Genomic DNA, 12,986 nt, shown 5'->3' on the forward strand with positions numbered 1-12,986 from the left:
CACTTTTTCTTTGGGCTTTATCTTTTGTATGTGTACATAAAGCAATTTCAAATCTTATAGTTTTGTACATGTAATTTTTATGGTGTGTGGATATTTTGTAATAAAATAAAACAAACAAAAAAAAAGGTAAGGACTTTCTCCTGGACTGCTTCCAGTGTCTTATTGTTTGTTTTCAGTTTATCCCCAACCTCTAATTATACTGTAGTTCTGCACAAGACATGACGTGGAGCTATAATTACCCAGTTTCAAAATGCCATGTATAATTCTGTAGATAGAACTGGTGTTAACGATTGTCCCAGGAGGTGAAGATAAACAGTGAACAACACTTCACTTGGTTTAATATTTCATCTGTAACTGCTGAATGGAAGCAGTCATCCTGACATAAACCGAGAAGAAGGAGAAAAGTCTTCATGTGCATTCTCTTTAAAAATATATATCACCTTCTGATCCCAATAATGTCTTTTCAAACACTTGTGTATATTAAGCTGTCTGTGCACCACATCACCACCCCACCCTCGAGAAAACAAGTCATCAATTGATTCCAAGCTGGAGTTAGCTGATCAATAACCTCACGGTGGGATGGCACCATCAGTGCACCTGAACACATTCAGAGACCAATACGCCCATTAGTGCTCAGGTGCACACATGTATTTTTTTTTTTTTTCATGTATTTTGTGAAGACTTTAGGGAGGTGTGCAGGAGTTCCATCAGTTAAACCCAGAATGAAAACCTTTCTATTCTGCAACTCTGGACGCCAACCATCAACAAGTCACCGACAAGAAGAAGAACTGGAGATCCTGGAAGTGACCGAGGCCTCTGCGTCCGCTCTGCGTCGCACCGTGGAGTCAGTCTGGGGTTAGAGGAAGGAAAAGAAAAAGCATTTTGAAAACCTGAATTTACTCAATCTACATTTTGTTAGAGAAAAGAAAGAAAAAAAACCAACACTGCTTTTGGATGAAAGAAGGATGAATTTGTTTTCATCAAAACAGAGAAAAAGGAATAAAGTCATAGAGAGATTGGAACTTCACGCTCTTCTTCCCGACATCTTGGGCCATTAACACGTGGTCACTTCTAAAAGTTTGTTTCACACTAATTCTCCCACAAAAAACAAAAAAATATTGTGCCTGATACAGCCTTTGTGTTAACCTTGCCCTTAGTCACAACAACAGCGATGGGCCAAACTACTGTGTGAAAACTGATGGAAGATAGAAGTATTTGGAATGTGAAAATACTCTTTTCCATGTTTACATTTGGCTAAAATGGTTTAAAAGTAGTTAAAATACAAATACATACTTTTGCTCTCTAAGTCTGTCATATAAAGGTGCTAGAAGGGTTGTTGCTGATGGCGTTCCAGATGTGAATGTGACACAAAACCCTGCTTCCACCAACATGTGTGATCTCAAGGTAGGTGACAGGATATACGAGGGGGCACCCAAAAGAAACCAGAATTAGGTCATAAAATACTAATAGTAATGAGTTTCGACTTCTGGCTGTCATATGTGCTGCAGGTAAGCCTCGTGCATATCTGTGAAAAAGCTGAACTCCCAGAGTGACACTGACGCCTGTCAGGCGCTATTTATAGCAACAGAGTGCAGAGGAGGTCTGCGATTTTTTCCAAAATGGCGACATTGACCGGGAAGCCAGAGCAACGCGCAAACATTAAATTCTGCTTTTTGCTGGGAAAAAACAGCAGAAACACTCACCTTGTTGCAGCAAACCTACAAGGATGATGCTCTGGCGAAGACTCAGGTCCATGAGTGGTTCGGGCGGTTTGAGAAGGGCCAGATGTCGGCGCGTCAGGTCCGCTCAGCCGTGAAAACAATGCTGAGCTGCTTCTTGGCTGTCCAGGGTATCATCCACAGTGAGTCTGTCCCTCCAGGTCAGACTGTAAACCAGGACTACTACATGGAAGTCCTCAGACGGCTCCGTGAGGATGTGAGGAGGAAGCGGCCCGCGGAGTGGCGGAGCGGAGCCCGGTTGATCCACCACCACAGAGCGCCAGCGGACACGGCGCTGCACCTCACGCAGGCGAAGAATGAGATGAATCTCCTCTCCCATCCGCCTTATTCGCCGGATGAAGCCTCGAGTGACTTTTTCTTGTTCCCCAAGTTGAAGAAGGAGCTGAAGGGACAGCGGTTTGCAGATGTGGAGGAGGTGACAGACAAATCGCAGCCGGCAAAAAATGTCACAATTACGCGCGGGTCTTACGACGCATTGGTGAAGTGGGAGACACGGCTGGAGCGCTGCATTAATGCGGATGGAGACTATTTTGAAGGCGACGGTGGTTTTTTATTTTGAAATGTCAGAAATAAAAAGTTACAGTCAAATTCCGGGAACTTTTGGGTACGCCCTCATAAAATGAGAACAACTGTGCTTTTTTTGTTCTAGCGAGTCATATGAATGCAGCCTCTATCTCTGTGTTCCCGTCTCGCTTCCCTCTCGTTTACCTCATCTCTTTCCAATAGTCCCTCATTCTTCCCCCCAAACTGCTCATCCCTCCACCCCCTTCCGGCTCTGTTCTGTTCTGTCTCGTCTTCTTCCGTTTGCTCCGTCACCACCTGTTAGCTCCGTCTACGCTCACACATTTTTTTCTTTTTTTTGTCTTCATATGTATGAAAGGAGCAAAAGGACATAGAATGGATGTGGTATAAATAAAGAAAGGAAAAGTAAACTACGCCTTTCCTTACAGAGGCAGAAAAGGAGAATGAGCGCTCCAACATTACAGCGACATCATGAAAGACAGAAATAGAAGAAGTGGAAGGAGGAGAGCGAACACAGTCATCCCATGAGCGATCAGCAGCTTGAGGAAACGTGGCACCGGGGGTCTCATTCCGGGAAAGAGCCTAATATTAAAATGTGATTCATGTTTCTCTCTTGGAGCTCTATAGCAGCGAGAGGATTTGATTACACCAAGAAATCAACACAGCAGAGTCGAAAACAACGGGAAAAAAAAAAAACATCCTGATGAGTCATTATCATCATGAATTAATTATTAAACGGTCACCTTTGCATGAGCGCACGTTTGAAAGTTTCCCTCAAAGAAGTATGAATAAAACAAAAGGCATTTAGGCTGCCAACACCCAGTCATAATTACCATGCCATTGTGTATTAAAATAATCAGTTATATTGGTGAATTCATTAATTAAAGCTCAAGTCAACATAGCTTTCACAGGATTAATATGAACTGAAAAGTGTTGGTGGTCTCAGGTAAATTGTTTTCCACTCATTAATATGGAAATATCATTCAGCAAGGTGCTCCAAATTTAATCAGACCGGCATCTTCGCGAGAAACACTTCACGTGCATATTGGATTCCATGTCATGTTTTTGAATTTATGTTAAACAGGAATACAATTAATAATAACTCCACTCATAGATGTACTGTATGTTTGTATAGTGATGAAAAAAAATAAAAACAAAAACACTGGAACTTTGGTCACAATGTCCTTGGTTGTGAGAATTACAAGTATGGTCTGGGGGAAAATGATTCTCTCAAAGTTCAAATCCAGACGACAGAAGACAAAAAATGGTGAGTTTACCCACAAAAGGCAAAAATGCCTGAAACGTGTAGCCTTGGATGAAAAAGCCTTGAAACTGTACGCTCAAAAGCAAACCGTTAGAGCAGATGAAGGCTAAACTCACGCGTACACACACACACTCACACACTCACACACACACACACACACACACACCCTTCTTACAAAATCAACATGCATAACAATACAACGTCTAATAAGTACTACATGTTTGAGGCACTTTTCAAATGTAAATGCGGAGCACTTTACAGTAAAAACAATGAATGAAATAACACACTCTGGAGCTGGGAGTTATAGCTGACAGGCACAGACAGGGAAATTGTGGTTAACTTGAGCGTGCATGGCTCTTATTCGCACATAATCACATGCAGGGGGGCCCTCAGAGACACATTTGCATAAGACGCAAACATCTTTAAGTTTCCCCAAGATTCTTTTAAGAATTACACTCTGGGAAATGGTTCTGGGCATGCCTGAAGGACTTCGACGCATCTCAGTCAGGATTCCGTCCGAGCCACAGCACCGAGAAAGTTCAAGGTCTTCAGAAAGAACCACTGGAATGAAGACGGTGACAAACTTTCAGTCCACTGCAGATGATTTTATTTGACACTGTTGATGAAGACAAACCACTAACCTGTCCGGAGTCACTGGAGAAACACTGCCCTAGTTTAAATGTAAGTAAAAGACAGGGACTTCTTTATGTCAGTGTAGTTTCTGGTGCGACCCAGAAGATGGACGGATGAGTGGTAAATATATAAAAAGATGAATTCAGATTGTGGTCAATGATTCTGCATGAATCATACCAACGATAACGGCAAGAATTAAAGGGCTGATGTTTTTAGAGGAGCTGATTCATGTATTTACCTTCAGGAGATGGACCTTCCATTAAAGTCTGGGCTGGTCTTCAAGAAACACCCATCTGACCATTTCGGCTGCTTCGCCGAGAAAATCGGCCTCGGATCTTCAGGTTCCTGTGATGATTCTCTTTCACACAGGGAATTTACTGCAAAATACTACTGTGGATCTACAAAACTGATGACTGAGGCCAAAAATACTCTTTACATTGTTGGGTCATTGCTTTTTGGTTTGTAGAGTTGAGGAAAATATTGATTGACCAAAGATTAGGAAGAAGTTGTGGGAAAACTGCAGGACGGCTGCAACACTGATTTCCTTTAAAACAGCACTGAAGACCTTTTTGTTCACTGCTTTTCATTAAAGTAATTATTCATTTGCAGTTTAGCTTTAACTCTTGGACTAGCTTTATCTTTAGTTGCATTTTTAATACCATAGAATTTTTTCAAGGCTCTTATGTTTTTTTTCTCACCTTGTATTTAATCAGCTCTCTTGTTTCTGATTACTGCATTCTGTTCATTTATTGTTCTAAAGCACTTTAAATTACCTTGTTTCTTACATGTGCTCTCCAGGAAAATGTTGCCTCCTCAGAGTTGACTCTGCACACCCCATTTTGTCTTTGTTTCTTGGACGCCAAGAAGCTTTTTTTCATGCGAGTCTGACGGCTTTGCCCGGTCGCAGGTTGTTTTCGGTTTCCCGGATAATGCTTCTCTCTTGGAAGTAGACGTCTGCGGACTGATACAGGAATAACTGGAAAGGAAAACACTGGAAGACATGTGACTAGCATACTAGAGACAGGTTTAAACCCGGGGTGTCTGGGAAATTCTCATTTGCAAGTGTTTAACGTTTCATCCTCTTGCACGCCCCGGGGAGTCCGTCGCTCCACCCAGGTGTGCTCTGCGTTTGAGGATTGCCTTCTCGCTGATACCATCTACTCAGGTGGAGCCTCACCTATTTCATTTGCAATTCATGTGCTCCATTTTAATTTTAGGGTGCAAAATGGTTTTGAGGAGCGACGAACGCAAACAGAGAAACATGTGGTTGCCTTCAGCCTGAATTTGTCTAATTTTCTGATATCCTCAAGGCAAGCGAAGACCACTGTAGCTGTGTGTTCAAGAGATAAAAGGCAGGGGAGAAATGCAGAGTGGGAATACCTCTGAGCGAGATTTACATTGTCCCTGAAGAGCTTGTGGGATGGTTGGAAAGCAGGAAAAACATTCTTCTCCCACACATTTGCAATATGGCATAGGAGGGGTGTCTGTATTGCCCATTATCTGGAACTTCATGAAACAAATGATACAGCGTTGATGGACAAGAGATGCTGCTTTCAGCCAGCTGTGCAGGGGTGAGAGAGAGGTAAAGAGTTTCTTTCTGCCACTAATTTTTTCATCTATGTATTAATGAGGCGGAAACATGCGACTAGTTGGTTGTGCATCGAGATTTGAGATTATTTTATCACAGCCTGCCATCATTTGAATATGATAAACACAGTGGACTCTGCTTTTAACCGAACCCCCCACTTCTCAGATCAGAGGGAGCAGATTTCTAAGTCCAGCTGACATCAGATGGTCAGAGAGACCAAGTTGACCAAAGGACATTTTCATTTAAAGAAGCTATCGATGGCAGGAACAGTTCACTCTTATATTCAAAACAGATAAAGGCAAACAGCTTCACCAGAATTACTTCGTGATGCAAATAGAATCCCATACACTTCACAAATGTTATATCTAAATGTTTAATTCCAGCCATGACTGAACTGCAACCAGATTCTGAACCCTTCATAACACAGTAACCAATGTGAGGCCGCGAGGTACAGTCGGTCAGGCTGTGGAGTGCAGTCCTTCTAACAGTCGGATCTGACTTCCTGAACCACTGTCAGCAGGTGAATTGAGAAAAACTTTAAAGTGGACCTATTATGCTATTTTTCAGTCATGTCATATACGTCACGGATGCCCAAAAATATAGTATATAAGTTTTTTTGCCCCGAATTCGTCCTGTGTTCGGAGTTTGAGCGTTCTAAAAAGTGGCTCTGAGGAGCCTTCTTCAGAACAGGCTGTTTTTGACAGCCTACTTTCCATGATGAACTTGAACGCATCTGGCCACGCCCACCTCGTAAATTCACTGATTTTGAGAAAGCACCTTACAGGAAGTTACACCGGAAGTTTCAAAATAAAACACAATGCACAACCGCACGGACCTAAAGTCTTTCCTATATGTTGTTATTACGTCGCCTCGGGAGGAGAGAATCAGCTCAACAGGGTTCCAGACAGTAGCAAATGCGAAAATTACCGTTTTTATATAGAATAAACCATACAAAAGGAACTATTGGATAAAGAAAAGCACTCATTTGAGATCAAAACATAACCATGTACTCATCCTTGCTGGAAGTACTATAAATTACAGATCAATGTGGCTGGACGAGCAGAGCGACCTTGCAGAAGCGAAAAGAGGTGTGTTTTTTTTTTCTGTTTATATCATGTGTTGTTCATGTGATATCGAGAGCACGACAGCCTCTCAGAGGAGCAGCCCTCCCCATCCTTACGGTGCTGCCGGTGTACGTTGCCCCGCGTGCAGTGCGCCTCCACTGGGCTCCGGAGCTTCGCAGCCTCCTGGCGAGCCGTGCGTCTCCGCCGGCTTCGGGACTTGCGGCGCTTCCGTGGAGCAGCTCCAGGCCGTTTACCCAATCGGCCCCAACTCGGTCCCTGGAAGTCAGGCACCCAGGCGCTGTGACAGCTGAGGCCGAGCCAAAATGCCTCTCTGCTGGGGAGAGGAGCTCCACAACATTCCCATTCGAGCTAATTGTGGCTAAGTTAGCGAAAACTGTCAGCTAGTCTACAGTCTAACGGTGGACGGTGGAGGAGCTGACTTTATGAAAACACTGGCGATGGATGAAAAAATACAGCCGAAATGAGCGAGCGATCCGGGGGCCAGCCAAAGGCTGGATTCTCTTCCGGGGGGGAGTGGTGTTCCTCTTCCTGACGTCAGAAAGAGGGAGATTTCAGAGCCGCGTGTTTGAGTGTATATTTTCTTAAAAGTGGAGCGCACAATTGAGGGAGGGAGGTGACTGAATTTTTCACTTCTGGGGGATGATACAGAGGCTCTGGGGGATCATACAGAGGCTCTGGGAGGCAATATGACTGTAAAGACACCTTGTTAAAGTGAATTTTGCATAATATGACTCCTTTAAATTTTCAAAAGACTGGAACATGAAAACAGTTGAATCAGAAATTATGACTGTATAATACAAAAGATAATTTTGGGGAAAAAAAATTGTGTTTTCTCCATAAATATGTCCTCAATTGTAAAATTAAAATCTTACAACCTGTGTTTCACCCACTGACTGTTTATAAAAATGGACTAAACTGACATGACGTCTCCCATTGCTTTCTGAAATCCAGTTTTTTTTTTTTTTTATTTGAGCAGGACGTCTCCATGTCGAACATTTGAAACCAGATGTAAAAGTGATTGGTCCAGTCTGTCACATGACCGCATCACTCGGACAGAGGAGGCACTGAGATAGGGCAAAATTTATGCAAAATTTTAGCTCGTAAAATAAAATCAACAGATGATTTATGTGAAAATCAGAGTCTGGTCAAGACCACACGGTTGAGACACCAGTGACGGAGACCAGAACATGTTCTGAAACCAGACGCTTTATATGTTCAGTGCATTCTAAAAATCGCCATTTTTCCAATGCGAAAATGAGTCTCGTTCTCTTTTTTATGTCCAACATCATCAACATCAGCCCCCAGATGGAATGTCCCCGATATTGCAGCTTTTCTGCATTTCCGCATGAACTTCTCGCTTTACCAGTGGAGGTTGGCTCTTGGTTTCACCAGGCTCACATGGCGTTCGATGAAGACATTTTGTGGGTCTTCTACATAGTGGAGTGACTGTCCTACTCTAACGGAGTGCGGCGAGACAATACTACATAGATATTTCCCACAACCCAATTGTTGCCTGTGTAAGTATGTCTTTCTACGGCGCATGTATTAATGTTTCTTTGAAAAATATTTATTTTTACTTCATACACAGAGGGAAGAATGATCACATAAATGTTTAGAAAAATTGAGATTTTTATTATTACTTTTATGATGTTGTGTCCCAAGTTTCTGTGGCCCAGAAAGTGGACAAGTACAAGATTACACACACACACACACAGTTCTAATACTGCCATTAGCGAAGAGATCAGCTTTATGATTTGTATTACCATGAACACACACACACTCACACACACTTTTCAGAGAGGAAAGTGTCAGAGTATTGCTGCAACAGCTGGACAATGCTGATAAAGTTAATACATTTTGTCGCATTAATCTCAATAAGATTACAGCGTACACAGCTTGAAGCTGGAATGTCAGATGGAGATAGTTTTTTTTTCTTTTAGATAAATTGAGTTTGTAACATATTACATTTAATTCATATTTACATAAACCCAACCTGTTGGCCCTCTAAATTCATTTTTCATGCATTCATACGATAATATAGGAAATATAATGCCACCAATGTCGCTGCTGTGGTACAGAGCAGAGGCTATAAACAATGAGTGGTTTTCCATCTCCACTAGTTAATCAGCCTTTCTCTCTCTAATTAGACTGTCACAGTGGCATCAAAATAATAACCAACCAGCCAAATAATTTGCAACTGGCCTCAGCAAAACCGCTGCCATGAGTTACATCTCTGTCTTGAATGAAAGGGTGAACCTGTTAACATGAAGGAGCATGTTTGCATACAGACTCTTCATGCGTTTATACTTCGTTATTTAGTCTACATTTGACTTTTCCATGTGATGAAGTGAGATGAGCACTTCACCGATCCTTCTGGCGTGTCGCTATGGTAACAGAAGCTGAAACAGTGAGAGGTTGATGACATTCCACCTGTGTTTTCATAGAGATCCACTCCCTCTCTCCGCCTCCCTTTGCCCGGTGTCGCTCCAAATGACGCATGCCACACATCGCGCGCCGAGGCTGTCTCCCATAGTGGAGTGACGTGAGCGCACGCTGCCGGAATCCACGTGTCCAAACTGACTGATCCACCAGGTGTCTTCAGGCTTTCTAAATGCTGAAAGAGGTGAAGAGTGAGTCACTAATGCTGCTTTACATTTGCCTCAAAGCCTTTCATTCAGAGCATTTTGCAGAGGTGCCGAGTAGAAGCAATGAAAGAACCACTCATTTAAGTCCATAATGGGTCAGCTTCAAGGACATGGAGTTTTTTCTTCAGCACGGCAGCTCTGAGCATGAAAACTGTGATTTTGTGTTGGTTTTACAGCATGTACACGCTAATCACCTATTTCAATGATATGTACATGTCACTCTGCTATTGTGCGCATGAAGTCACGTTGTTCCCACGAATTAAATGCTGAGATATATTTCTATTCATACTCGGAATGAGAACAGCTTTACTTGGCTGCACTGTTAGCAATAATGGCACGCCACGAGCCGACTTTTCACGCTGAGTTATTCTAAATAAGGAATTCTGAACAAAGCAGGATTGTGCCCAAGCTACAGAGTCCACCCCGTTTCAAAAGCAGCCGAAGAAAGACAGAATGACTCCCTAATTGAGATCATGTCTAACTACCTGCTACCTGGGTCCACACGCTGGTTTAGTCACTCTGAATGAACGCTTAATGTTTTAATTTAATAGGTGGCGGGTAGCAAATGATTGAATCACCCACTGATGAAATATACAATGGCTGCTTTTAAACAATCAAAAGGGATGGACCTTGGAGAGTCAACATACTTGTTATGGAAAGGAGGCAGGCCTGCAATTGTTTGTAATCAGCAGAGCTCAATATTTATAATAAAAGCACCTCTTGGTGTTTTTCATTTAATCTTCGGCAGACAACCATCAGATGTGTTTTAATGAGGACGGCTCACAGTGAGAGATAACTGAAAACTCAGCTCCTCCCTGGTTTTATCTCAGGTTGGATGCACACCACAAGATCTCATCAAGTTTAGTTCAACTAATTAAACCCAAAGTTACCGTCCTCTGCTCGCCCAAATTTTACAGATGAAGGAGCTGCTGTGAGAAAGCCACAAAGGGAGCAAGATGTATTCTGGAAAAGGAAAATAAAATTCAGAATTTGTACGTGGGACTGTTTAATTGGGGCTAAATCTTGTCAAACCACGTAATGTTTGTCCGGATTTGACAGGAAATAGCAGGGGTCTGCAGTGATCTGAATCTGTATCTGAAGAAACAGCAGGGAAGCCTGTCCAACCAGAGCAGCTCTCTGATTAGTGTCACATTTCTGTGTGCTCCACAGTCAACGGTATACTGGGATTCTTCACATTACATCTGGTGTCACACCTGCACAACAGGACGTCACATAAAACAACCTGGATCATTAACAGAACCGTGCACCGTCTCCTGTTCCGATGCAGAGAAATAAAAGATTGATTTATCGTCTGCAGCTGTGCAGCATTTCTTTCTCTGTGTTCGTGATGCAACTGCGTCGTGATGACTCAGTGATCAGACATGAGTGAGTGAGTGTGTGTGTGTGTGTGTGGTTTTCAAACACATAGATAAACTGTGCAGCTGAGATCATCTCTGAATTGAGGTCCTTCACTGACGTCCTGCCTCTGTCCAGACTGCTGCCCCGCTGGATTATGGTTGAATCCACACAATATTTAGGGAGGTAAACGCTGCGGGAGCATCAGTCCTAGGTTAAATAAAATGGTCATTAATTTAAAGGAATTTTACTGAGACTAGATGTTGTTGCGCTGAAAGCTTCCTGCTATGACTGAAAACAGAGTCTGGGTCGAATCCAGCAGTCTGCAGGAGAGCTTGACACGTCTCAGTATTGAATACTGATGATGCGCCAAACTATTTCTGTCCTAAATATACCAGGAAGTCCCAGTTTCCATGACGGAACTGTGCCATTTCTATCACCCTGCATATTTTGATGCCCAAGGTTTAACCAGTGTTCTTGCTCCACTGAGCCACTTGCTGTGGGTTAAGTCCTCATCACCTCTATTAACAAGCAAATGCAGTCCTCTAGGACAGTCTGCGCAGGACAGGCCATGCTGAAATTCCTGTTTAGTGCATGTACCTTTGATTTCACCGTGTATTTCCTCTTTTATTTATGTTGTTTTCTGTCTGTCACATTGGCACTATCAGAATACACACATGCTGATCACTATCTGAAGAATCAAGATTTTGTTTTGTTTTTTTTTAAAGACACATGAAATTGAGGTGTCAACAAAAGAGAAAAAAGAAAACGGTCATGGTTGGTGAGCGATGTAGGAGATAATCAACAAATCAATGTTTGGGCCTTTTCTAAACCAAGAAGAAATGCAAGATGTAACAGTCCATCAAAGAATAACCACAGAGACGCAAACAACTACGTCACGCCCATTTTACTTGATGTAAATGTCTGGGCTGTGTTGGAAAAGCAGAGTACCTGAGAGAAACTGGCACAGGAGGCGAACATGAAAACTCCAACATCCACAGAATTTAAAGGGGTTAATCTCACTGTGCATCTCGAGGATTTGCCACTTCATCACCCTTTTTGAACAAGTCTAGCAGAGATAGTCTTATTAATCGCTGATGACTGAGGTGGTGCAGACTGATAATTGCTCAGTATTTATTCCACAGATGTGGAGTAAATATCCGTCTTCTTCTCCCAGCAACTTTTCTTCAGCTGCCTTTGGAAAAAGGTTTTTTTTGCATATATTGCTGACACATGTCAAGTTAGAAGCATTTCATTTATGCCAGCTTTCAGTACAGAAGTGCCGAGAATGACCATGTTGGTAACATGCTGACAGCAGCATCATACCACAAGTGAATGCATCAGGTTATCAGAGCTGTATGCAGCTTGTGATTGTTAAAATATTAGGCATATAAGGCACTGTGATCATATGTATGGGAGTTTTATAGATCAAAGATTTGAGACTTTAATTGGCAAATTCAAATAACAAACAAACAGAATTAAAACAAGTTGTTTACTCTAATTGTTAGAATAGAATAGAATAGAATAGAATAGAATAGAATAGAATAGAATAGAAAAAATGGAATAGAAATACTTTATTAATCGCAGGTGGAGATTTTTGCACACTGAATGGTGTTGGATGTCGATTTTATATTTCATCAAGCAATGGCCATAAGTTCAGTTCAGAAACTGTGAAAGGGCTCATCTGTAAAATAATTCTTGGATTGGGTATGCTGCCTTGACATGACTGAATTATTATTAAATTCTCTTTTCAGCCGCAGACTTTGATGCATTAACGCAGCACTCAGAAAGAAAGGGTGGACGATAAATTTTATTAAGTATAATGATATCTGTGCTTGACATCTCTGTGTGTGTGTGTGTGTGTGTGTGTGTGTGTGTGTGTGTGTGTGTGTGTGTGTTTGAGAGGAATGTTCATATAGAGTCCAGTCTGAGATGCAAATAATGAATAAATAAACTGAATTGATGCACACAAGACAAGACAATAATTCTGCAGTGTGTTTGAGCAGGATGCTGACAGGGTCCCACACAGACGATACAGCAGGGACACAGCTGGACTCACCGGTCCCTCAAGCTCTGTCACTGTTCTGTTTGATGTTGTTCTTCTTATTGTTTTTCATGTAATTCGTTATTACTCCAGTCTGTTGAGATTCATAA

The sequence above is a fragment of the Salarias fasciatus genome, chromosome 14, assembly GCF_902148845.1.
Source record: "Salarias fasciatus chromosome 14, fSalaFa1.1, whole genome shotgun sequence".
Lineage (NCBI taxonomy): Eukaryota > Metazoa > Chordata > Actinopteri > Blenniiformes > Blenniidae > Salarias > Salarias fasciatus.